The sequence below is a fragment of the Chrysoperla carnea genome (genome assembly GCF_905475395.1).
Source record: "Chrysoperla carnea chromosome X unlocalized genomic scaffold, inChrCarn1.1 SUPER_X_unloc_133, whole genome shotgun sequence".
Taxonomy (NCBI): Eukaryota; Metazoa; Arthropoda; class Insecta; order Neuroptera; family Chrysopidae; genus Chrysoperla; species Chrysoperla carnea.
The window spans coordinates 1-27,152 of record NW_025408082.1 but is presented as its reverse complement, the minus strand read 5'-3'; the positions used below and the strand labels follow the sequence as shown (position 1 = coordinate 27,152).

The 27,152-nt window shown below is 24.3% G+C and overlaps 5 non-coding genes across 5 annotated transcripts; all 5 read right to left on the bottom strand.

The window, feature by feature from the left end:
- Nucleotides 1–184: 184 nt before the first annotated feature.
- On the bottom strand, nucleotides 185–303 carry LOC123303767. Its single transcript, XR_006535855.1, has one exon. It is a non-coding gene; the product is annotated as a 5S ribosomal RNA (ribosomal RNA).
- Nucleotides 304–6,662: 6,359 nt separating this feature from the next.
- LOC123303766 lies at nucleotides 6,663–6,781 on the bottom strand. Its single transcript, XR_006535854.1, has one exon. It is a non-coding gene; the product is annotated as a 5S ribosomal RNA (ribosomal RNA).
- A 6,359-nt stretch (nucleotides 6,782–13,140) lies between these two features.
- On the bottom strand, nucleotides 13,141–13,259 carry LOC123303765. The gene has a single exon (XR_006535853.1). It is a non-coding gene; the product is annotated as a 5S ribosomal RNA (ribosomal RNA).
- A 6,360-nt stretch (nucleotides 13,260–19,619) lies between these two features.
- On the bottom strand, nucleotides 19,620–19,738 carry LOC123303764. The gene has a single exon (XR_006535852.1). It is a non-coding gene; the product is annotated as a 5S ribosomal RNA (ribosomal RNA).
- A 6,357-nt stretch (nucleotides 19,739–26,095) lies between these two features.
- Nucleotides 26,096–26,214, bottom strand: LOC123303763. Its single transcript, XR_006535851.1, has one exon. It is a non-coding gene; the product is annotated as a 5S ribosomal RNA (ribosomal RNA).
- Nucleotides 26,215–27,152: the final 938 nt, after the last annotated feature.

Here is a 27,152-nt window from a genome sequence, read left to right as displayed (position 1 = left end):
AAAAACTTCTCGCTTTAAAGTAACCATGATATGAGTTATAAATGCAATAAAATTTTATACAAAAAATAATATTTATTTGTTGACGAATAATATAAAAGGTTTACATTTCTAAATAACATATATTTATATATGGTGTGTAAAAAAAAAGAAAAGAAGAAAAATAATTTATATTTTTAATATAAAAAGGCAACCGCACACAGTGTTCCCAAGCGGTCACCCATCCAAGTACTGACTGTGCCCAATGTTGCTTAACTTCGGTGATCGGACGAGAACCGGTGTTTTCAACGTGGTATGGCTGTTGCCAGTAATAAATGAAAATTTTTACAAATATATATTTTTCATAAATATCATTAATATTAAAGTATATTATTAAAATTTTCAATGAAGTAATCAATTTAAATATATACTTATTTATTATACCATATATTTTAAATAAAAATGCAACCGCACACAGTATTCTCAAGTGGCCACCCATCCGTGGTACTGACTGTGGCAAATGTTTCTTAACTATTATTTTATAAAATATTTATACAAAAAATAATTTACTCTTATCAAATATTAATTTGTGGCCTGTATTAAGGCCTATGTTATTTTCATTTTTTAGCAAAAATAATGAAATATTTCAATATATTATTAAAGTAACAGATCATTTCTTTTTTGGTGCTGCTTTTTTAATTTTTGTAGGAGATGATTTGGCAACAGAAGCTTTCTTAGCTTTTGGTGCTTTCGGTTTACGAGCAGGGCTACTTTTGGCAGCGGATTTTGTACTTTTTGCTGGTTTTGCTTTAACTGGTGCTTTTTTTGATGCCGCTGATGATTTTGCAGTAACTTTTTTAGCAGCAGTTGATGATGATGGAGTCGCTTTTTTTGCTTTAGGCTTTTTGGCTGCCAATGATGTAGTTGTGGCTTTCTTTTCTTTTGGTGCCCGTTTACTTTTAGCACTCTTTGCTGAACCTTTTGCTCCACTTTCTTTTTTGGATACTTTTGATTTAGCTGAAGAATTAGATGAAGCGGAAGCAGCCAATTTGAATGAACCAGATGCACCTTTACCTTTAGTTTGTACCAAGGCTCCCTCAGTTACAGCAGCTTTTAAATATTTTTTAATAAATGGTGAAATTTTATCAGAATCCACTTTATAATTTGCAGCTAAATATTTTTTAATTGCTTGTAATGATGAACCACCACGTTCTTTTAAATTTTTAATTGCGTTAACAACCATTTCTGATGTACGTGGATGTGTTGGTTTTGAATGTTGTTTTGTACGTTTAGCACCAGAAGCTGTTGCTTTTTTTGTTGGTGTTGTAGAAGCAGCAGTAACCGCAGTTGCTGCAACAGCTGTAGAATTTTCTTCGGCCATATTTTTTTACTTTATAAAAATAATGTATTTATTATAAATATTTAAATGATAAAATATAATAATTCTATCAAATAAAAAATAAAGGTTTTCAATTATATCATTATTCACAATAATATAAGTCCCTATGTAAGTCAAAGTACCATGTAGAAAACACATAAAAATTAAATAGTATTTCTAATTTACTGTCGTAGTAAACATGATTTATTTTTTCAATTTCTATAATATATAAAATAATAAATTATAAATTTAATAATAATATTTATTTTATAAATTAAAATATATTTAATTTTTTTATTAACAATTATTAATAAACATAGTTTAATATTAATTATTTCAATCATACAAAACAATAATATTTTTAAGGTAAACTTAAAAAGTATATATTTTTATTTTTTATTTAATATCGATTTATTATAAATTATTAGTATATAAATAATTAAAAAATTTAATATATAAATATATATATTATAGTATAAGATTTCATTTTTAGAAAAACTTTTTTTGTCAATAATGAAAACGTATTATTATGAAATGTGTTAATCGAACATTGACAAAATATATTTCATTAGAAAATACTTTTATTTATGCATTAATATCAATAATTAACTATTAAATTAATTTTTTCATAATTATATAAAGAAATTTTATACTGATATAAGTATTTATATATTATAATATTTATTTTAAATATAAAAAAATTTATGACAAAATATATTATTAGAGTATTTGTTGAGATTAATATAAGATTATTTTAAATAAGAATTAATTTATATAATTATTAAAATATTATTAATTTTATGTTATGTAATTTTAATAAAAATAAATAATAATAATAATAAATATACAAATTTTTTAACAATTTAAATTTTATATGATCTAAATAATTTTGTTAAGTACGATATGAGAAATCATTGTAAGCTTCGTTAAGAAACTTTGTAATATAAAATAATAATAATAATATTAAATATATAAATAAATAAAATAAATTTGATATATATTTTTAGTTCATTCTGTGTATAAATCAAAGGATACCGAATAATTGGTAACGGATGCGATATATTATAGTATCGAGTATTAAAACATAATATATAAATTTATCTTGTTATTCAAATTTTTTGTTACTTAACTTATGTATTTAGAAAATTTATAATATTATTTATATAATTGACATAAAATCTTATAAATTGAAATTTTATTAATATGTATCAAAAGAAGAGAGTAACGTATTGATATAATATCAAAGGATACTGATTATTTAAATAACGAATACGTCATATATTGTTTGTGTAACGAAGTTCACTTGGCCATCTAGTTTAAAATAACATTTTCAATAGAAAGTTTATATGCTTTGTTTTTTTTTTTTCTTTAATTATTAAAAAAATAAATTGAAATTTAATTCAATCAAATTTTATAATAATTTTAAAAAAATTTTTCCTTTTAAAAAATATTTTGTGATGTTGTGATAATATGTATTAATACAAGTGCATCCTGATACTTTTATCTCTAGTAAAGGTATGAGTATCATGAACAGTTTTGTTATCTAATGATATTATTTTGATAATATTTTGTGTATATTCTTATAATATTTTGTCTAAATATCATCATAATACAATATTATTTTGATAATATTTTATGAATATTCTTATAATATGTTACCTAAATGTCATCATAATATGATGAATTATTTCCATAATAACATATAAAAAAAGAAAAAAAAAAAAAGAATCATTAATTTATAATTATTTAAATTGATTCTTTAAAAAAATATTATAATATATTATTTATAAAAATAATTTTTACTCTTATTTTAAATAAATTTGTGGCCTTTTATTAAAAGGCCTATGATCGATGTATTATTATTATAAAAATTAATGCAATGTTTTTAATTTATGCTTTCTTTTCAGTTTTCTTTGGTAATAACACTGCTTGAATGTTTGGTAATACACCACCTTGAGCAATTGTTACACCAGATAATAATTTATTTAATTCTTCATCATTACGAATTGCCAATTGTAAATGACGTGGAATGATACGTGTTTTTTTGTTATCACGGGCAGCATTACCAGCTAACTCGAGAACTTCTGCAGCCAAATATTCCATAACAGCAGCCAAATATACTGGGGCACCAGCACCTACTCGTTCAGCATAATTTCCTTTTCGTAATAATCTGTGAATTCTTCCAACAGGAAATTGTAATCCTGCTCGGCTTGATCTTGACTTTGCCTTTCCCTTTACTTTACCACCTTTACCTCGTCCAGACATAGCGAATAAATTTATTTAATTAATATTTTTTTTTGTAAATATAATCACACAGATGTGTACGTTACGGGGATTGTAACATAAATGTTTAAAATGTTATTTGGGTATTTTAATTTATAATATTTATAAAATATAAAACTTTAAAAATAAACCAATCACCTTATAGTATTATTTTTAGCCAATCAGAGAGTAGTATTCATTTTTATTGTTATATCCATCTTCGCGTATATAATACGCTAGTTGTATACACGACACGCTCATACATATACTGACTGGTGTTCTGTAACTATCTGTGTATATTAATTGTTTGTAACAATGCCACCAAAAACAAGTGGAAAAGCAGCAAAAAAAGCTGGCAAAGCTCAAAAAAATATATCAAAGAGTGATAAGAAAAAGAAGAGGAAGCGCAAGGAATCATATGCAATTTACATTTACAAAGTATTAAAACAAGTGCATCCTGATACTGGTATCTCTAGTAAAGCTATGAGTATCATGAACAGTTTTGTTAATGATATTTTTGAACGTATTGCTGCTGAAGCATCACGTTTAGCACATTATAATAAACGTTCAACAATCACAAGTCGGGAAATTCAAACCGCAGTTCGATTATTATTACCTGGTGAATTGGCAAAGCACGCTGTTAGTGAAGGTACTAAAGCTGTTACAAAATATACAAGTTCAAAATAAATAAATCGAAAATATTATTTAATTGATAACATAAAAATACATCAACATATAAAAATGGCTCTCTTTTTAAGAGAGCCATCAAATTTTTTAAATAAGAGTAAATTATTTTTATATATACAAAAAAATAAAATAAACAATTATTAATATCATATTTAATATAAAATTTTATATATTAATAGCTTGAATATATCTATTATTAGTATATCAATATTATTAATTTTAAATATAATAAAGGATATCGCGGAATATATATCGTAAATCAGTGTAATGCAAATGCATTACATTACCTTTATTATTTTCATTTTACATTTACTACTTGTTTATGTACGCTTATAATTATTAGAAAAATATTTTTAATAATTTTAAAAAATAAATGAAATAATAAAAATTTAATAATAAATTATTTATTGAAAGTATAAAAAATGGTATAGCAAAATCTTTATTTTCTTTGATTAAGGCGAAATGTTTTATTAGTTATAAATTCGATAATCTCCTATCGATACTTGTTACTCTTAACTTGTATATATAAAAAATATAATAGTATATTAATTTATAATAAAATTTTTTCAAAAATTCAATAAGTTATTGTAAAATAAAATAGATAATATACAAATTATAATTTATTATTGCAGATATATTACAATAAAAAAAAAAAAAATAAATAAAAATATTTGGTAATGTATGTTATAAACAAAATAATTTGTTGTAAACAAATTATATAATATGTTATATTTATTAACAAATTTATTTACTCTTATATAAATAAAATTAGTGGCTTCCCAAAAAGGAAAGCCTGTTTAAATTTATCGGATGTATTAAATATTCTTTAATAAATTTACTAAATATTTTAAGTAAATTATTATATTTTCTTAACCTCCAAAACCATACAAAGTACGACCTTGTCGTTTTAATGCATATACAACATCCATAGCTGTAACTGTTTTACGTTTTGCGTGTTCAGTATATGTAACAGCATCCCGAATAACATTTTCAAGGAATACTTTAAGTACACCACGTGTTTCTTCATAAATTAAACCAGAGATACGTTTTACTCCACCTCGTCGTGCTAAACGACGAATTGCAGGTTTTGTAATACCTTGGATATTATCACGCAAAACTTTTCTATGACGTTTTGCACCCCCTTTTCCAAGACCCTTTCCACCTTTTCCTCTGCCAGTCATTTTAATAAAAAATTATTTACAATATTTTAACGAACGGATAACACGTGTGTTAACCTCACAAGTATTGTAATGTATGTGAGCGCCGGTACAATTGTGCCTTTTTATATAAAGCATTAAAGATTTTTTAAGCCACGCCTATACAATTTGATTAGTCCATACTCTGATAGCTATCCAATAGGATATGACAACAAAAATTTTGAAATTTCATATAAATATAAATACAACACATTTATTTCGCATTTAAACATTTGACTTTGTAGTATCAAATTGTCGAATATAATTTTTAAAATTGTGTGTTTTTTTGTAAAAACATTATTATTTGAAAATGGCTAGAACCAAGCAAACTGCACGTAAATCAACTGGTGGTAAAGCACCAAGAAAACAATTAGCAACGAAAGCTGCACGTAAAAGTGCACCAGCAACTGGTGGAGTAAAAAAACCACACAGATATCGTCCTGGTACAGTAGCTTTACGAGAAATTCGTCGTTATCAAAAAAGTACTGAATTGTTAATTCGTAAATTACCATTCCAACGTTTAGTACGTGAAATTGCACAAGATTTTAAAACCGATTTACGTTTCCAAAGTTCAGCTGTTATGGCATTACAAGAAGCTAGTGAAGCCTATTTAGTAGGTTTATTTGAAGATACCAATTTATGCGCAATTCATGCAAAGCGTGTTACAATTATGCCTAAGGATATACAATTGGCAAGACGTATTCGTGGAGAACGTGCATAAGCGTTTTAAATGACAATTTAAAAAAAAAAAAAACAAATAAGAAATATTTTCGGTCCTATATATAGGACCAACATATATTATTAAATAAGAGTATATTATTTTTATTAAAAAATATATATATATATATATATATATATAAATTATTGAAATAAAATTAAACATTATTAAAATTTTGTTATAATTATAAGCGATTGCTATTTCTAAAAATAAATAAATTTCATAAAATTTATATTATTTTATATTCATTTGAAATATTAAAAAAACTTCTCGCTTTAAAGTAACCATGATATGAGTTATAAATGCAATAAAATCTTATACAAAAAATAATATTTATTTGTTGACGAATAATATAAAAGGTTTACATTTCTAAATAACATATATTTATATATGGTGTGTAAAAAAAAAGAAAAGAAGAAAAATAATTTATATTTTTAATATAAAAAGGCAACCGCACACAGTGTTCCCAAGCGGTCACCCATCCAAGTACTGACTGTGCCCAATGTTGCTTAACTTCGGTGATCGGACGAGAACCGGTGTTTTCAACGTGGTATGGCTGTTGCCAGTAATAAATGAAAATTTTTACAAATATATATTTTTCATAAATATCATTAATATTAAAGTATATTATTAAAATTTTCAATGAAGTAATCAATTTAAATATATACTTATTTATTATACCATATATTTTAAATAAAAATGCAACCGCACACAGTATTCTCAAGTGGCCACCCATCCGTGGTACTGACTGTGGCAAATGTTTCTTAACTATTATTTTATAAAATATTTATACAAAAAATAATTTACTCTTATCAAATATTAATTTGTGGCCTGTATTAAGGCCTATGTTATTTTCATTTTTTAGCAAAAATAATGAAATATTTCAATATATTATTAAAGTAACAGATCATTTCTTTTTTGGTGCTGCTTTTTTAATTTTTGTAGGAGATGATTTGGCAACAGAAGCTTTCTTAGCTTTTGGTGCTTTCGGTTTACGAGCAGGGCTACTTTTGGCAGCGGATTTTGTACTTTTTGCTGGTTTTGCTTTAACTGGTGCTTTTTTTGATGCCGCTGATGATTTTGCAGTAACTTTTTTAGCAGCAGTTGATGATGATGGAGTCGCTTTTTTTGCTTTAGGCTTTTTGGCTGCCAATGATGTAGTTGTGGCTTTCTTTTCTTTTGGTGCCCGTTTACTTTTAGCACTCTTTGCTGAACCTTTTGCTCCACTTTCTTTTTTGGATACTTTTGATTTAGCTGAAGAATTAGATGAAGCGGAAGCAGCCAATTTGAATGAACCAGATGCACCTTTACCTTTAGTTTGTACCAAGGCTCCCTCAGTTACAGCAGCTTTTAAATATTTTTTAATAAATGGTGAAATTTTATCAGAATCCACTTTATAATTTGCAGCTAAATATTTTTTAATTGCTTGTAATGATGAACCACCACGTTCTTTTAAATTTTTAATTGCGTTAACAACCATTTCTGATGTACGTGGATGTGTTGGTTTTGAATGTTGTTTTGTACGTTTAGCACCAGAAGCTGTTGCTTTTTTTGTTGGTGTTGTAGAAGCAGCAGTAACCGCAGTTGCTGCAACAGCTGTAGAATTTTCTTCGGCCATATTTTTTTACTTTATAAAAATAATGTATTTATTATAAATATTTAAATGATAAAATATAATAATTCTATCAAATAAAAAATAAAGGTTTTCAATTATATCATTATTCACAATAATATAAGTCCCTATGTAAGTCAAAGTACCATGTAGAAAACACATAAAAATTAAATAGTATTTCTAATTTACTGTCGTAGTAAACATGATTTATTTTTTCAATTTCTATAATATATAAAATAATAAATTATAAATTTAATAATAATATTTATTTTATAAATTAAAATATATTTAATTTTTTTATTAACAATTATTAATAAACATAGTTTAATATTAATTATTTCAATCATACAAAACAATAATATTTTTAAGGTAAACTTAAAAAGTATATATTTTTATTTTTTATTTAATATCGATTTATTATAAATTATTAGTATATAAATAATTAAAAAATTTAATATATAAATATATATATTATAGTATAAGATTTCATTTTTAGAAAAACTTTTTTTGTCAATAATGAAAACGTATTATTATGAAATGTGTTAATCGAACATTGACAAAATATATTTCATTAGAAAATACTTTTATTTATGCATTAATATCAATAATTAACTATTAAATTAATTTTTTCATAATTATATAAAGAAATTTTATACTGATATAAGTATTTATATATTATAATATTTATTTTAAATATAAAAAAATTTATGACAAAATATATTATTAGAGTATTTGTTGAGATTAATATAAGATTATTTTAAATAAGAATTAATTTATATAATTATTAAAATATTATTAATTTTATGTTATGTAATTTTAATAAAAATAAATAATAATAATAATAAATATACAAATTTTTTAACAATTTAAATTTTATATGATCTAAATAATTTTGTTAAGTACGATATGAGAAATCATTGTAAGCTTCGTTAAGAAACTTTGTAATATAAAATAATAATAATAATATTAAATATATAAATAAATAAAATAAATTTGATATATATTTTTAGTTCATTCTGTGTATAAATCAAAGGATACCGAATAATTGGTAACGGATGCGATATATTATAGTATCGAGTATTAAAACATAATATATAAATTTATCTTGTTATTCAAATTTTTTGTTACTTAACTTATGTATTTAGAAAATTTATAATATTATTTATATAATTGACATAAAATCTTATAAATTGAAATTTTATTAATATGTATCAAAAGAAGAGAGTAACGTATTGATATAATATCAAAGGATACTGATTATTTAAATAACGAATACGTCATATATTGTTTGTGTAACGAAGTTCACTTGGCCATCTAGTTTAAAATAACATTTTCAATAGAAAGTTTATATGCTTTGTTTTTTTTTTTTCTTTAATTATTAAAAAAATAAATTGAAATTTAATTCAATCAAATTTTATAATAATTTTAAAAAAATTTTTCCTTTTAAAAAATATTTTGTGATGTTGTGATAATATGTATTAATACAAGTGCATCCTGATACTTTTATCTCTAGTAAAGGTATGAGTATCATGAACAGTTTTGTTATCTAATGATATTATTTTGATAATATTTTGTGTATATTCTTATAATATTTTGTCTAAATATCATCATAATACAATATTATTTTGATAATATTTTATGAATATTCTTATAATATGTTACCTAAATGTCATCATAATATGATGAATTATTTCCATAATAACATATAAAAAAAGAAAAAAAAAAAAAGAATCATTAATTTATAATTATTTAAATTGATTCTTTAAAAAAATATTATAATATATTATTTATAAAAATAATTTTTACTCTTATTTTAAATAAATTTGTGGCCTTTTATTAAAAGGCCTATGATCGATGTATTATTATTATAAAAATTAATGCAATGTTTTTAATTTATGCTTTCTTTTCAGTTTTCTTTGGTAATAACACTGCTTGAATGTTTGGTAATACACCACCTTGAGCAATTGTTACACCAGATAATAATTTATTTAATTCTTCATCATTACGAATTGCCAATTGTAAATGACGTGGAATGATACGTGTTTTTTTGTTATCACGGGCAGCATTACCAGCTAACTCGAGAACTTCTGCAGCCAAATATTCCATAACAGCAGCCAAATATACTGGGGCACCAGCACCTACTCGTTCAGCATAATTTCCTTTTCGTAATAATCTGTGAATTCTTCCAACAGGAAATTGTAATCCTGCTCGGCTTGATCTTGACTTTGCCTTTCCCTTTACTTTACCACCTTTACCTCGTCCAGACATAGCGAATAAATTTATTTAATTAATATTTTTTTTTGTAAATATAATCACACAGATGTGTACGTTACGGGGATTGTAACATAAATGTTTAAAATGTTATTTGGGTATTTTAATTTATAATATTTATAAAATATAAAACTTTAAAAATAAACCAATCACCTTATAGTATTATTTTTAGCCAATCAGAGAGTAGTATTCATTTTTATTGTTATATCCATCTTCGCGTATATAATACGCTAGTTGTATACATGACACGCTCATACATATACTGACTGGTGTTCTGTAACTATCTGTGTATATTAATTGTTTGTAACAATGCCACCAAAAACAAGTGGAAAAGCAGCAAAAAAAGCTGGCAAAGCTCAAAAAAATATATCAAAGAGTGATAAGAAAAAGAAGAGGAAGCGCAAGGAATCATATGCAATTTACATTTACAAAGTATTAAAACAAGTGCATCCTGATACTGGTATCTCTAGTAAAGCTATGAGTATCATGAACAGTTTTGTTAATGATATTTTTGAACGTATTGCTGCTGAAGCATCACGTTTAGCACATTATAATAAACGTTCAACAATCACAAGTCGGGAAATTCAAACCGCAGTTCGATTATTATTACCTGGTGAATTGGCAAAGCACGCTGTTAGTGAAGGTACTAAAGCTGTTACAAAATATACAAGTTCAAAATAAATAAATCGAAAATATTATTTAATTGATAACATAAAAATACATCAACATATAAAAACGGCTCTCTTTTTAAGAGAGCCATCAAATTTTTTAAATAAGAGTAAATTATTTTTATATATACAAAAAAATAAAATAAACAATTATTAATATCATATTTAATATAAAATTTTATATATTAATAGCTTGAATATATCTATTATTAGTATATCAATATTATTAATTTTAAATATAATAAAGGATATCGCGGAATATATATCGTAAATCAATGTAATGCATTTGCATTACATTACCTTTATTATTTTCATTTTACATTTACTACTTGTTTATGTACGCTTATAATTATTAGAAAAATATTTTTAATAATTTTAAAAAATAAATGAAATAATAAAAATTTAATAATAAATTATTTATTGAAAGTATAAAAAATGGTATAGCAAAATCTTTATTTTCTTTGATTAAGGCGAAATGTTTTATTAGTTATAAATTCGATAATCTCCTATCGATACTTGTTACTCTTAACTTGTATATATAAAAAATATAATAGTATATTAATTTATAATAAAATTTTTTCAAAAATTCAATAAGTTATTGTAAAATAAAATAGATAATATACAAATTATAATTTATTATTGCAGATATATTACAATAAAAAAAAAAAAAATAAATAAAAATATTTGGTAATGTATGTTATAAACAAAATAATTTGTTGTAAACAAATTATATAATATGTTATATTTATTAACAAATTTATTTACTCTTATATAAATAAAATTAGTGGCTTCCCAAAAAGGAAAGCCTGTTTAAATTTATCGGATGTATTAAATATTCTTTAATAAATTTACTAAATATTTTAAGTAAATTATTATATTTTCTTAACCTCCAAAACCATACAAAGTACGACCTTGTCGTTTTAATGCATATACAACATCCATAGCTGTAACTGTTTTACGTTTTGCGTGTTCAGTATATGTAACAGCATCCCGAATAACATTTTCAAGGAATACTTTAAGTACACCACGTGTTTCTTCATAAATTAAACCAGAGATACGTTTTACTCCACCTCGTCGTGCTAAACGACGAATTGCAGGTTTTGTAATACCTTGGATATTATCACGCAAAACTTTTCTATGACGTTTTGCACCCCCTTTTCCAAGACCCTTTCCACCTTTTCCTCTGCCAGTCATTTTAATAAAAAATTATTTACAATATTTTAACGAACGGATAACACGTGTGTTAACCTCACAAGTATTGTAATGTATGTGAGCGCCGGTACAATTGTGCCTTTTTATATAAAGCATTAAAGATTTTTTAAGCCACGCCTATACAATTTGATTAGTCCATACTCTGATAGCTATCCAATAGGATATGACAACAAAAATTTTGAAATTTCATATAAATATAAATACAACACATTTATTTCGCATTTAAACATTTGACTTTGTAGTATCAAATTGTCGAATATAATTTTTAAAATTGTGTGTTTTTTTGTAAAAACATTATTATTTGAAAATGGCTAGAACCAAGCAAACTGCACGTAAATCAACTGGTGGTAAAGCACCAAGAAAACAATTAGCAACGAAAGCTGCACGTAAAAGTGCACCAGCAACTGGTGGAGTAAAAAAACCACACAGATATCGTCCTGGTACAGTAGCTTTACGAGAAATTCGTCGTTATCAAAAAAGTACTGAATTGTTAATTCGTAAATTACCATTCCAACGTTTAGTACGTGAAATTGCACAAGATTTTAAAACCGATTTACGTTTCCAAAGTTCAGCTGTTATGGCATTACAAGAAGCTAGTGAAGCCTATTTAGTAGGTTTATTTGAAGATACCAATTTATGCGCAATTCATGCAAAGCGTGTTACAATTATGCCTAAGGATATACAATTGGCAAGACGTATTCGTGGAGAACGTGCATAAGCGTTTTAAATGACAATTTAAAAAAAAAAAAAACAAATAAGAAATATTTTCGGTCCTATATATAGGACCAACATATATTATTAAATAAGAGTATATTATTTTTATTAAAAAATATATATATATATATATATATATATAAATTATTGAAATAAAATTAAACATTATTAAAATTTTGTTATAATTATAAGCGATTGCTATTTCTAAAAATAAATAAATTTCATAAAATTTATATTATTTTATATTCATTTGAAATATTAAAAAAACTTCTCGCTTTAAAGTAACCATGATATGAGTTATAAATGCAATAAAATTTTATACAAAAAATAATATTTATTTGTTGACGAATAATATAAAAGGTTTACATTTCTAAATAACATATATTTATATATGGTGTGTAAAAAAAAAGAAAAGAAGAAAAATAATTTATATTTTTAATATAAAAAGGCAACCGCACACAGTGTTCCCAAGCGGTCACCCATCCAAGTACTGACTGTGCCCAATGTTGCTTAACTTCGGTGATCGGACGAGAACCGGTGTTTTCAACGTGGTATGGCTGTTGCCAGTAATAAATGAAAATTTTTACAAATATATATTTTTCATAAATATCATTAATATTAAAGTATATTATTAAAATTTTCAATGAAGTAATCAATTTAAATATATACTTATTTATTATACCATATATTTTAAATAAAAATGCAACCGCACACAGTATTCTCAAGTGGCCACCCATCCGTGGTACTGACTGTGGCAAATGTTTCTTAACTATTATTTTATAAAATATTTATACAAAAAATAATTTACTCTTATCAAATATTAATTTGTGGCCTGTATTAAGGCCTATGTTATTTTCATTTTTTAGCAAAAATAATGAAATATTTCAATATATTATTAAAGTAACAGATCATTTCTTTTTTGGTGCTGCTTTTTTAATTTTTGTAGGAGATGATTTGGCAACAGAAGCTTTCTTAGCTTTTGGTGCTTTCGGTTTACGAGCAGGGCTACTTTTGGCAGCGGATTTTGTACTTTTTGCTGGTTTTGCTTTAACTGGTGCTTTTTTTGATGCCGCTGATGATTTTGCAGTAACTTTTTTAGCAGCAGTTGATGATGATGGAGTCGCTTTTTTTGCTTTAGGCTTTTTGGCTGCCAATGATGTAGTTGTGGCTTTCTTTTCTTTTGGTGCCCGTTTACTTTTAGCACTCTTTGCTGAACCTTTTGCTCCACTTTCTTTTTTGGATACTTTTGATTTAGCTGAAGAATTAGATGAAGCGGAAGCAGCCAATTTGAATGAACCAGATGCACCTTTACCTTTAGTTTGTACCAAGGCTCCCTCAGTTACAGCAGCTTTTAAATATTTTTTAATAAATGGTGAAATTTTATCAGAATCCACTTTATAATTTGCAGCTAAATATTTTTTAATTGCTTGTAATGATGAACCACCACGTTCTTTTAAATTTTTAATTGCGTTAACAACCATTTCTGATGTACGTGGATGTGTTGGTTTTGAATGTTGTTTTGTACGTTTAGCACCAGAAGCTGTTGCTTTTTTTGTTGGTGTTGTAGAAGCAGCAGTAACCGCAGTTGCTGCAACAGCTGTAGAATTTTCTTCGGCCATATTTTTTTACTTTATAAAAATAATGTATTTATTATAAATATTTAAATGATAAAATATAATAATTCTATCAAATAAAAAATAAAGGTTTTCAATTATATCATTATTCACAATAATATAAGTCCCTATGTAAGTCAAAGTACCATGTAGAAAACACATAAAAATTAAATAGTATTTCTAATTTACTGTCGTAGTAAACATGATTTATTTTTTCAATTTCTATAATATATAAAATAATAAATTATAAATTTAATAATAATATTTATTTTATAAATTAAAATATATTTAATTTTTTTATTAACAATTATTAATAAACATAGTTTAATATTAATTATTTCAATCATACAAAACAATAATATTTTTAAGGTAAACTTAAAAAGTATATATTTTTATTTTTTATTTAATATCGATTTATTATAAATTATTAGTATATAAATAATTAAAAAATTTAATATATAAATATATATATTATAGTATAAGATTTCATTTTTAGAAAAACTTTTTTTGTCAATAATGAAAACGTATTATTATGAAATGTGTTAATCGAACATTGACAAAATATATTTCATTAGAAAATACTTTTATTTATGCATTAATATCAATAATTAACTATTAAATTAATTTTTTCATAATTATATAAAGAAATTTTATACTGATATAAGTATTTATATATTATAATATTTATTTTAAATATAAAAAAATTTATGACAAAATATATTATTAGAGTATTTGTTGAGATTAATATAAGATTATTTTAAATAAGAATTAATTTATATAATTATTAAAATATTATTAATTTTATGTTATGTAATTTTAATAAAAATAAATAATAATAATAATAAATATACAAATTTTTTAACAATTTAAATTTTATATGATCTAAATAATTTTGTTAAGTACGATATGAGAAATCATTGTAAGCTTCGTTAAGAAACTTTGTAATATAAAATAATAATAATAATATTAAATATATAAATAAATAAAATAAATTTGATATATATTTTTAGTTCATTCTGTGTATAAATCAAAGGATACCGAATAATTGGTAACGGATGCGATATATTATAGTATCGAGTATTAAAACATAATATATAAATTTATCTTGTTATTCAAATTTTTTGTTACTTAACTTATGTATTTAGAAAATTTATAATATTATTTATATAATTGACATAAAATCTTATAAATTGAAATTTTATTAATATGTATCAAAAGAAGAGAGTAACGTATTGATATAATATCAAAGGATACTGATTATTTAAATAACGAATACGTCATATATTGTTTGTGTAACGAAGTTCACTTGGCCATCTAGTTTAAAATAACATTTTCAATAGAAAGTTTATATGCTTTGTTTTTTTTTTTTTCTTTAATTATTAAAAAAATAAATTGAAATTTAATTCAATCAAATTTTATAATAATTTTAAAAAAATTTTTCCTTTTAAAAAATATTTTGTGATGTTGTGATAATATGTATTAATACAAGTGCATCCTGATACTTTTATCTCTAGTAAAGGTATGAGTATCATGAACAGTTTTGTTATCTAATGATATTATTTTGATAATATTTTGTGTATATTCTTATAATATTTTGTCTAAATATCATCATAATACAATATTATTTTGATAATATTTTATGAATATTCTTATAATATGTTACCTAAATGTCATCATAATATGATGAATTATTTCCATAATAACATATAAAAAAAGAAAAAAAAAAAAAGAATCATTAATTTATAATTATTTAAATTGATTCTTTAAAAAAATATTATAATATATTATTTATAAAAATAATTTTTACTCTTATTTTAAATAAATTTGTGGCCTTTTATTAAAAGGCCTATGATCGATGTATTATTATTATAAAAATTAATGCAATGTTTTTAATTTATGCTTTCTTTTCAGTTTTCTTTGGTAATAACACTGCTTGAATGTTTGGTAATACACCACCTTGAGCAATTGTTACACCAGATAATAATTTATTTAATTCTTCATCATTACGAATTGCCAATTGTAAATGACGTGGAATGATACGTGTTTTTTTGTTATCACGGGCAGCATTACCAGCTAACTCGAGAACTTCTGCAGCCAAATATTCCATAACAGCAGCCAAATATACTGGGGCACCAGCACCTACTCGTTCAGCATAATTTCCTTTTCGTAATAATCTGTGAATTCTTCCAACAGGAAATTGTAATCCTGCTCGGCTTGATCTTGACTTTGCCTTTCCCTTTACTTTACCACCTTTACCTCGTCCAGACATAGCGAATAAATTTATTTAATTAATATTTTTTTTTGTAAATATAATCACACAGATGTGTACGTTACGGGGATTGTAACATAAATGTTTAAAATGTTATTTGGGTATTTTAATTTATAATATTTATAAAATATAAAACTTTAAAAATAAACCAATCACCTTATAGTATTATTTTTAGCCAATCAGAGAGTAGTATTCATTTTTATTGTTATATCCATCTTCGCGTATATAATACGCTAGTTGTATACACGACACGCTCATACATATACTGACTGGTGTTCTGTAACTATCTGTGTATATTAATTGTTTGTAACAATGCCACCAAAAACAAGTGGAAAAGCAGCAAAAAAAGCTGGCAAAGCTCAAAAAAATATATCAAAGAGTGATAAGAAAAAGAAGAGGAAGCGCAAGGAATCATATGCAATTTACATTTACAAAGTATTAAAACAAGTGCATCCTGATACTGGTATCTCTAGTAAAGCTATGAGTATCATGAACAGTTTTGTTAATGATATTTTTGAACGTATTGCTGCTGAAGCATCACGTTTAGCACATTATAATAAACGTTCAACAATCACAAGTCGGGAAATTCAAACCGCAGTTCGATTATTATTACCTGGTGAATTGGCAAAGCACGCTGTTAGTGAAGGTACTAAAGCTGTTACAAAATATACAAGTTCAAAATAAATAAATCGAAAATATTATTTAATTGATAACATAAAAATACATCAACATATAAAAACGGCTCTCTTTTTAAGAGAGCCATCAAATTTTTTAAATAAGAGTAAATTATTTTTATATATACAAAAAAATAAAATAAACAATTATTAATATCATATTTAATATAAAATTTTATATATTAATAGCTTGAATATATCTATTATTAGTATATCAATATTATTAATTTTAAATATAATAAAGGATATCGCGGAATATATATCGTAAATCAGTGTAATGCAAATGCATTACATTACCTTTATTATTTTCATTTTACATTTACTACTTGTTTATGTACGCTTATAATTATTAGAAAAATATTTTTAATAATTTTAAAAAATAAATGAAATAATAAAAATTTAATAATAAATTATTTATTGAAAGTATAAAAAATGGTATAGCAAAATCTTTATTTTCTTTGATTAAGGCGAAATGTTTTATTAGTTATAAATTCGATAATCTCCTATCGATACTTGTTACTCTTAACTTGTATATATAAAAAATATAATAGTATATTAATTTATAATAAAATTTTTTCAAAAATTCAATAAGTTATTGTAAAATAAAATAGATAATATACAAATTATAATTTATTATTGCAGATATATTACAATAAAAAAAAAAAAAATAAATAAAAATATTTGGTAATGTATGTTATAAACAAAATAATTTGTTGTAAACAAATTATATAATATGTTATATTTATTAACAAATTTATTTACTCTTATATAAATAAAATTAGTGGCTTCCCAAAAAGGAAAGCCTGTTTAAATTTATCGGATGTATTAAATATTCTTTAATAAATTTACTAAATATTTTAAGTAAATTATTATATTTTCTTAACCTCCAAAACCATACAAAGTACGACCTTGTCGTTTTAATGCATATACAACATCCATAGCTGTAACTGTTTTACGTTTTGCGTGTTCAGTATATGTAACAGCATCCCGAATAACATTTTCAAGGAATACTTTAAGTACACCACGTGTTTCTTCATAAATTAAACCAGAGATACGTTTTACTCCACCTCGTCGTGCTAAACGACGAATTGCAGGTTTTGTAATACCTTGGATATTATCACGCAAAACTTTTCTATGACGTTTTGCACCCCCTTTTCCAAGACCCTTTCCACCTTTTCCTCTGCCAGTCATTTTAATAAAAAATTATTTACAATATTTTAACGAACGGATAACACGTGTGTTAACCTCACAAGTATTGTAATGTATGTGAGCGCCGGTACAATTGTGCCTTTTTATATAAAGCATTAAAGATTTTTTAAGCCACGCCTATACAATTTGATTAGTCCATACTCTGATAGCTATCCAATAGGATATGACAACAAAAATTTTGAAATTTCATATAAATATAAATACAACACATTTATTTCGCATTTAAACATTTGACTTTGTAGTATCAAATTGTCGAATATAATTTTTAAAATTGTGTGTTTTTTTGTAAAAACATTATTATTTGAAAATGGCTAGAACCAAGCAAACTGCACGTAAATCAACTGGTGGTAAAGCACCAAGAAAACAATTAGCAACGAAAGCTGCACGTAAAAGTGCACCAGCAACTGGTGGAGTAAAAAAACCACACAGATATCGTCCTGGTACAGTAGCTTTACGAGAAATTCGTCGTTATCAAAAAAGTACTGAATTGTTAATTCGTAAATTACCATTCCAACGTTTAGTACGTGAAATTGCACAAGATTTTAAAACCGATTTACGTTTCCAAAGTTCAGCTGTTATGGCATTACAAGAAGCTAGTGAAGCCTATTTAGTAGGTTTATTTGAAGATACCAATTTATGCGCAATTCATGCAAAGCGTGTTACAATTATGCCTAAGGATATACAATTGGCAAGACGTATTCGTGGAGAACGTGCATAAGCGTTTTAAATGACAATTAAAAAAAAAAAAAAACAAATAAGAAATATTTTCGGTCCTATATATAGGACCAACATATATTATTAAATAAGAGTATATTATTTTTATTAAAAAATATATATATATATATATATATATATAAATTATTGAAATAAAATTAAACATTATTAAAATTTTGTTATAATTATAAGCGATTGCTATTTCTAAAAATAAATAAATTTCATAAAATTTATATTATTTTATATTCATTTGAAATATTAAAAAAACTTCTCGCTTTAAAGTAACCATGATATGAGTTATAAATGCAATAAAATTTTATACAAAAAATAATATTTATTTGTTGACGAATAATATAAAAGGTTTACATTTCTAAATAACATATATTTATATATGGTGTGTAAAAAAAAAGAAAAGAAGAAAAATAATTTATATTTTTAATATAAAAAGGCAACCGCACACAGTGTTCCCAAGCGGTCACCCATCCAAGTACTGACTGTGCCCAATGTTGCTTAACTTCGGTGATCGGACGAGAACCGGTGTTTTCAACGTGGTATGGCTGTTGCCAGTAATAAATGAAAATTTTTACAAATATATATTTTTCATAAATATCATTAATATTAAAGTATATTATTAAAATTTTCAATGAAGTAATCAATTTAAATATATACTTATTTATTATACCATATATTTTAAATAAAAATGCAACCGCACACAGTATTCTCAAGTGGCCACCCATCCGTGGTACTGACTGTGGCAAATGTTTCTTAACTATTATTTTATAAAATATTTATACAAAAAATAATTTACTCTTATCAAATATTAATTTGTGGCCTGTATTAAGGCCTATGTTATTTTCATTTTTTAGCAAAAATAATGAAATATTTCAATATATTATTAAAGTAACAGATCATTTCTTTTTTGGTGCTGCTTTTTTAATTTTTGTAGGAGATGATTTGGCAACAGAAGCTTTCTTAGCTTTTGGTGCTTTCGGTTTACGAGCAGGGCTACTTTTGGCAGCGGATTTTGTACTTTTTGCTGGTTTTGCTTTAACTGGTGCTTTTTTTGATGCCGCTGATGATTTTGCAGTAACTTTTTTAGCAGCAGTTGATGATGATGGAGTCGCTTTTTTTGCTTTAGGCTTTTTGGCTGCCAATGATGTAGTTGTGGCTTTCTTTTCTTTTGGTGCCCGTTTACTTTTAGCACTCTTTGCTGAACCTTTTGCTCCACTTTCTTTTTTGGATACTTTTGATTTAGCTGAAGAATTAGATGAAGCGGAAGCAGCCAATTTGAATGAACCAGATGCACCTTTACCTTTAGTTTGTACCAAGGCTCCCTCAGTTACAGCAGCTTTTAAATATTTTTTAATAAATGGTGAAATTTTATCAGAATCCACTTTATAATTTGCAGCTAAATATTTTTTAATTGCTTGTAATGATGAACCACCACGTTCTTTTAAATTTTTAATTGCGTTAACAACCATTTCTGATGTACGTGGATGTGTTGGTTTTGAATGTTGTTTTGTACGTTTAGCACCAGAAGCTGTTGCTTTTTTTGTTGGTGTTGTAGAAGCAGCAGTAACCGCAGTTGCTGCAACAGCTGTAGAATTTTCTTCGGCCATATTTTTTTACTTTATAAAAATAATGTATTTATTATAAATATTTAAATGATAAAATATAATAATTCTATCAAATAAAAAATAAAGGTTTTCAATTATATCATTATTCACAATAATATAAGTCCCTATGTAAGTCAAAGTACCATGTAGAAAACACATAAAAATTAAATAGTATTTCTAATTTACTGTCGTAGTAAACATGATTTATTTTTTCAATTTCTATAATATATAAAATAATAAATTATAAATTTAATAATAATATTTATTTTATAAATTAAAATATATTTAATTTTTTTATTAACAATTATTAATAAACATAGTTTAATATTAATTATTTCAATCATACAAAACAATAATATTTTTAAGGTAAACTTAAAAAGTATATATTTTTATTTTTTATTTAATATCGATTTATTATAAATTATTAGTATATAAATAATTAAAAAATTTAATATATAAATATATATATTATAGTATAAGATTTCATTTTTAGAAAAACTTTTTTTGTCAATAATGAAAACGTATTATTATGAAATGTGTTAATCGAACATTGACAAAATATATTTCATTAGAAAATACTTTTATTTATGCATTAATATCAATAATTAACTATTAAATTAATTTTTTCATAATTATATAAAGAAATTTTATACTGATATAAGTATTTATATATTATAATATTTATTTTAAATATAAAAAAATTTATGACAAAATATATTATTAGAGTATTTGTTGAGATTAATATAAGATTATTTTAAATAAGAATTAATTTATATAATTATTAAAATATTATTAATTTTATGTTATGTAATTTTAATAAAAATAAATAATAATAATAATAAATATACAAATTTTTTAACAATTTAAATTTTATATGATCTAAATAATTTTGTTAAGTACGATATGAGAAATCATTGTAAGCTTCGTTAAGAAACTTTGTAATATAAAATAATAATAATAATATTAAATATATAAATAAATAAAATAAATTTGATATATATTTTTAGTTCATTCTGTGTATAAATCAAAGGATACCGAATAATTGGTAACGGATGCGATATATTATAGTATCGAGTATTAAAACATAATATATAAATTTATCTTGTTATTCAAATTTTTTGTTACTTAACTTATGTATTTAGAAAATTTATAATATTATTTATATAATTGACATAAAATCTTATAAATTGAAATTTTATTAATATGTATCAAAAGAAGAGAGTAACGTATTGATATAATATCAAAGGATACTGATTATTTAAATAACGAATACGTCATATATTGTTTGTGTAACGAAGTTCACTTGGCCATCTAGTTTAAAATAACATTTTCAATAGAAAGTTTATATGCTTTGTTTTTTTTTTTTCTTTAATTATTAAAAAAATAAATTGAAATTTAATTCAATCAAATTTTATAATAATTTTAAAAAAATTTTTCCTTTTAAAAAATATTTTGTGATGTTGTGATAATATGTATTAATACAAGTGCATCCTGATACTTTTATCTCTAGTAAAGGTATGAGTATCATGAACAGTTTTGTTATCTAATGATATTATTTTGATAATATTTTGTGTATATTCTTATAATATTTTGTCTAAATATCATCATAATACAATATTATTTTGATAATATTTTATGAATATTCTTATAATATGTTACCTAAATGTCATCATAATATGATGAATTATTTCCATAATAACATATAAAAAAAGAAAAAAAAAAAAAAGAATCATTAATTTATAATTATTTAAATTGATTCTTTAAAAAAATATTATAATATATTATTTATAAAAATAATTTTTACTCTTATTTTAAATAAATTTGTGGCCTTTTATTAAAAGGCCTATGATCGATTATTATTATTATAAAAATTAATGCAATGTTTTTAATTTATGCTTTCTTTTCAGTTTTCTTTGGTAATAACACTGCTTGAATGTTTGGTAATACACCACCTTGAGCAATTGTTACACCAGATAATAATTTATTTAATTCTTCATCATTACGAATTGCCAATTGTAAATGACGTGGAATGATACGTGTTTTTTGTTATCACGGGCAGCATTACCAGCTAACTCGAGAACTTCTGCAGCCAAATATTCCATAACAGCAGCCAAATATACTGGGGCACCAGCACCTACTCGTTCAGCATAATTTCCTTTTCGTAATAATCTGTGAATTCTTCCAACAGGAAATTGTAATCCTGCTCGGCTTGATCTTGACTTTGCCTTTCCCTTTACTTTACCACCTTTACCTCGTCCAGACATAGCGAATAAATTTATTTAATTAATATTTTTTTTTTGTAAATATAATCACACAGATGTGTACGTTACGGGGATTGTAACATAAATGTTTAAAATGTTATTTGGGTATTTTAATTTATAATATTTATAAAATATAAAACTTTAAAAATAAACCAATCACCTTATAGTATTATTTTTAGCCAATCAGAGAGTAGTATTCATTTTTATTGTTATATCCATCTTCGCGTATATAATACGCTAGTTGTATACACGACACGCTCATACATATACTGACTGGTGTTCTGTAACTATCTGTGTATATTAATTGTTTGTAACAATGCCACCAAAAACAAGTGGAAAAGCAGCAAAAAAAGCTGGCAAAGCTCAAAAAAATATATCAAAGAGTGATAAGAAAAAGAAGAGGAAGCGCAAGGAATCATATGCAATTTACATTTACAAAGTATTAAAACAAGTGCATCCTGATACTGGTATCTCTAGTAAAGCTATGAGTATCATGAACAGTTTTGTTAATGATATTTTTGAACGTATTGCTGCTGAAGCATCACGTTTAGCACATTATAATAAACGTTCAACAATCACAAGTCGGGAAATTCAAACCGCAGTTCGATTATTATTACCTGGTGAATTGGCAAAGCACGCTGTTAGTGAAGGTACTAAAGCTGTTACAAAATATACAAGTTCAAAATAAATAAATCGAAAATATTATTTAATTGATAACATAAAAATACATCAACATATAAAAACGGCTCTCTTTTTAAGAGAGCCATCAAATTTTTTAAATAAGAGTAAATTATTTTTATATATACAAAAAAATAAAATAAACAATTATTAATATCATATTTAATATAAAATTTTATATATTAATAGCTTGAATATATCTATTATTAGTATATCAATATTATTAATTTTAAATATAATAAAGGATATCGCGGAATATATATCGTAAATCAGTGTAATGCAAATGCATTACATTACCTTTATTATTTTCATTTTACATTTACTACTTGTTTATGTACGCTTATAATTATTAGAAAAATATTTTTAATAATTTTAAAAAATAAATGAAATAATAAAAATTTAATAATAAATTATTTATTGAAAGTATAAAAAATGGTATAGCAAAATCTTTATTTTCTTTGATTAAGGCGAAATGTTTTATTAGTTATAAATTCGATAATCTCCTATCGATACTTGTTACTCTTAACTTGTATATATAAAAAATATAATAGTATATTAATTTATAATAAAATTTTTTCAAAAATTCAATAAGTTATTGTAAAATAAAATAGATAATATACAAATTATAATTTATTATTGCAGATATATTACAATAAAAAAAAAAAAAATAAATAAAAATATTTGGTAATGTATGTTATAAACAAAATAATTTGTTGTAAACAAATTATATAATATGTTATATTTATTAACAAATTTATTTACTCTTATATAAATAAAATTAGTGGCTTCCCAAAAAGGAAAGCCTGTTTAAATTTATCGGATGTATTAAATATTCTTTAATAAATTTACTAAATATTTTAAGTAAATTATTATATTTTCTTAACCTCCAAAACCATACAAAGTACGACCTTGTCGTTTTAATGCATATACAACATCCATAGCTGTAACTGTTTTACGTTTTGCGTGTTCAGTATATGTAACAGCATCCCGAATAACATTTTCAAGGAATACTTTAAGTACACCACGTGTTTCTTCATAAATTAAACCAGAGATACGTTTTACTCCACCTCGTCGTGCTAAACGACGAATTGCAGGTTTTGTAATACCTTGGATATTATCACGCAAAACTTTTCTATGACGTTTTGCACCCCCTTTTCCAAGACCCTTTCCACCTTTTCCTCTGCCAGTCATTTTAATAAAAAATTATTTACAATATTTTAACGAACGGATAACACGTGTGTTAACCTCACAAGTATTGTAATGTATGTGAGCGCCGGTACAATTGTGCCTTTTTATATAAAGCATTAAAGATTTTTTAAGCCACGCCTATACAATTTGATTAGTCCATACTCTGATAGCTATCCAATAGGATATGACAACAAAAATTTTGAAATTTCATATAAATATAAATACAACACATTTATTTCGCATTTAAACATTTGACTTTGTAGTATCAAATTGTCGAATATAATTTTTAAAATTGTGTGTTTTTTTGTAAAAACATTATTATTTGAAAATGGCTAGAACCAAGCAAACTGCACGTAAATCAACTGGTGGTAAAGCACCAAGAAAACAATTAGCAACGAAAGCTGCACGTAAAAGTGCACCAGCAACTGGTGGAGTAAAAAAACCACACAGATATCGTCCTGGTACAGTAGCTTTACGAGAAATTCGTCGTTATCAAAAAAGTACTGAATTGTTAATTCGTAAATTACCATTCCAACGTTTAGTACGTGAAATTGCACAAGATTTTAAAACCGATTTACGTTTCCAAAGTTCAGCTGTTATGGCATTACAAGAAGCTAGTGAAGCCTATTTAGTAGGTTTATTTGAAGATACCAATTTATGCGCAATTCATGCAAAGCGTGTTACAATTATGCCTAAGGATATACAATTGGCAAGACGTATTCGTGGAGAACGTGCATAAGCGTTTTAAATGACAATTTAAAAAAAAAAAAAACAAATAAGAAATATTTTCGGTCCTATATATAGGACCAACATATATTATTAAATAAGAGTATATTATTTTTATTAAAAAATATATATATATATATATATATATAAATTATTGAAATAAAATTAAACATTATTAAAATTTTGTTATAATTATAAGCGATTGCTATTTCTAAAAATAAATAAATTTCATAAAATTTATATTATTTTATATTCATTTGAAATATTAAAAAAACTTCTCGCTTTAAAGTAACCATGATATGAGTTATAAATGCAATAAAATTTTATACAAAAAATAATATTTATTTGTTGACGAATAATATAAAAGGTTTACATTTCTAAATAACATATATTTATATATGGTGTGTAAAAAAAAAGAAAAGAAGAAAAATAATTTATATTTTTAATATAAAAAGGCAACCGCACACAGTGTTCCCAAGCGGTCACCCATCCAAGTACTGACTGTGCCCAATGTTGCTTAACTTCGGTGATCGGACGAGAACCGGTGTTTTCAACGTGGTATGGCTGTTGCCAGTAATAAATGAAAATTTTTACAAATATATATTTTTCATAAATATCATTAATATTAAAGTATATTATTAAAATTTTCAATGAAGTAATCAATTTAAATATATACTTATTTATTATACCATATATTTTAAATAAAAATGCAACCGCACACAGTATTCTCAAGTGGCCACCCATCCGTGGTACTGACTGTGGCAAATGTTTCTTAACTATTATTTTATAAAATATTTATACAAAAAATAATTTACTCTTATCAAATATTAATTTGTGGCCTGTATTAAGGCCTATGTTATTTTCATTTTTTAGCAAAAATAATGAAATATTTCAATATATTATTAAAGTAACAGATCATTTCTTTTTTGGTGCTGCTTTTTTAATTTTTGTAGGAGATGATTTGGCAACAGAAGCTTTCTTAGCTTTTGGTGCTTTCGGTTTACGAGCAGGGCTACTTTTGGCAGCGGATTTTGTACTTTTTGCTGGTTTTGCTTTAACTGGTGCTTTTTTTGATGCCGCTGATGATTTTGCAGTAACTTTTTTAGCATCAGTTGATGATGATGGAGTCGCTTTTTTTGCTTTAGGCTTTTTGGCTGCCAATGATGTAGTTGTGGCTTTCTTTTCTTTTGGTGCCCGTTTACTTTTAGCACTCTTTGCTGAACCTTTTGCTCCACTTTCTTTTTTGGATACTTTTGATTTAGCTGAAGAATTAGATGAAGCGGAAGCAGCCAATTTGAATGAACCAGATGCACCTTTACCTTTAGTTTGTACCAAGGCTCCCTCAGTTACAGCAGCTTTTAAATATTTTTTAATAAATGGTGAAATTTTATCAGAATCCACTTTATAATTTGCAGCTAAATATTTTTTAATTGCTTGTAATGATGAACCACCACGTTCTTTTAAATTTTTAATTGCGTTAACAACCATTTCTGATGTACGTGGATGTGTT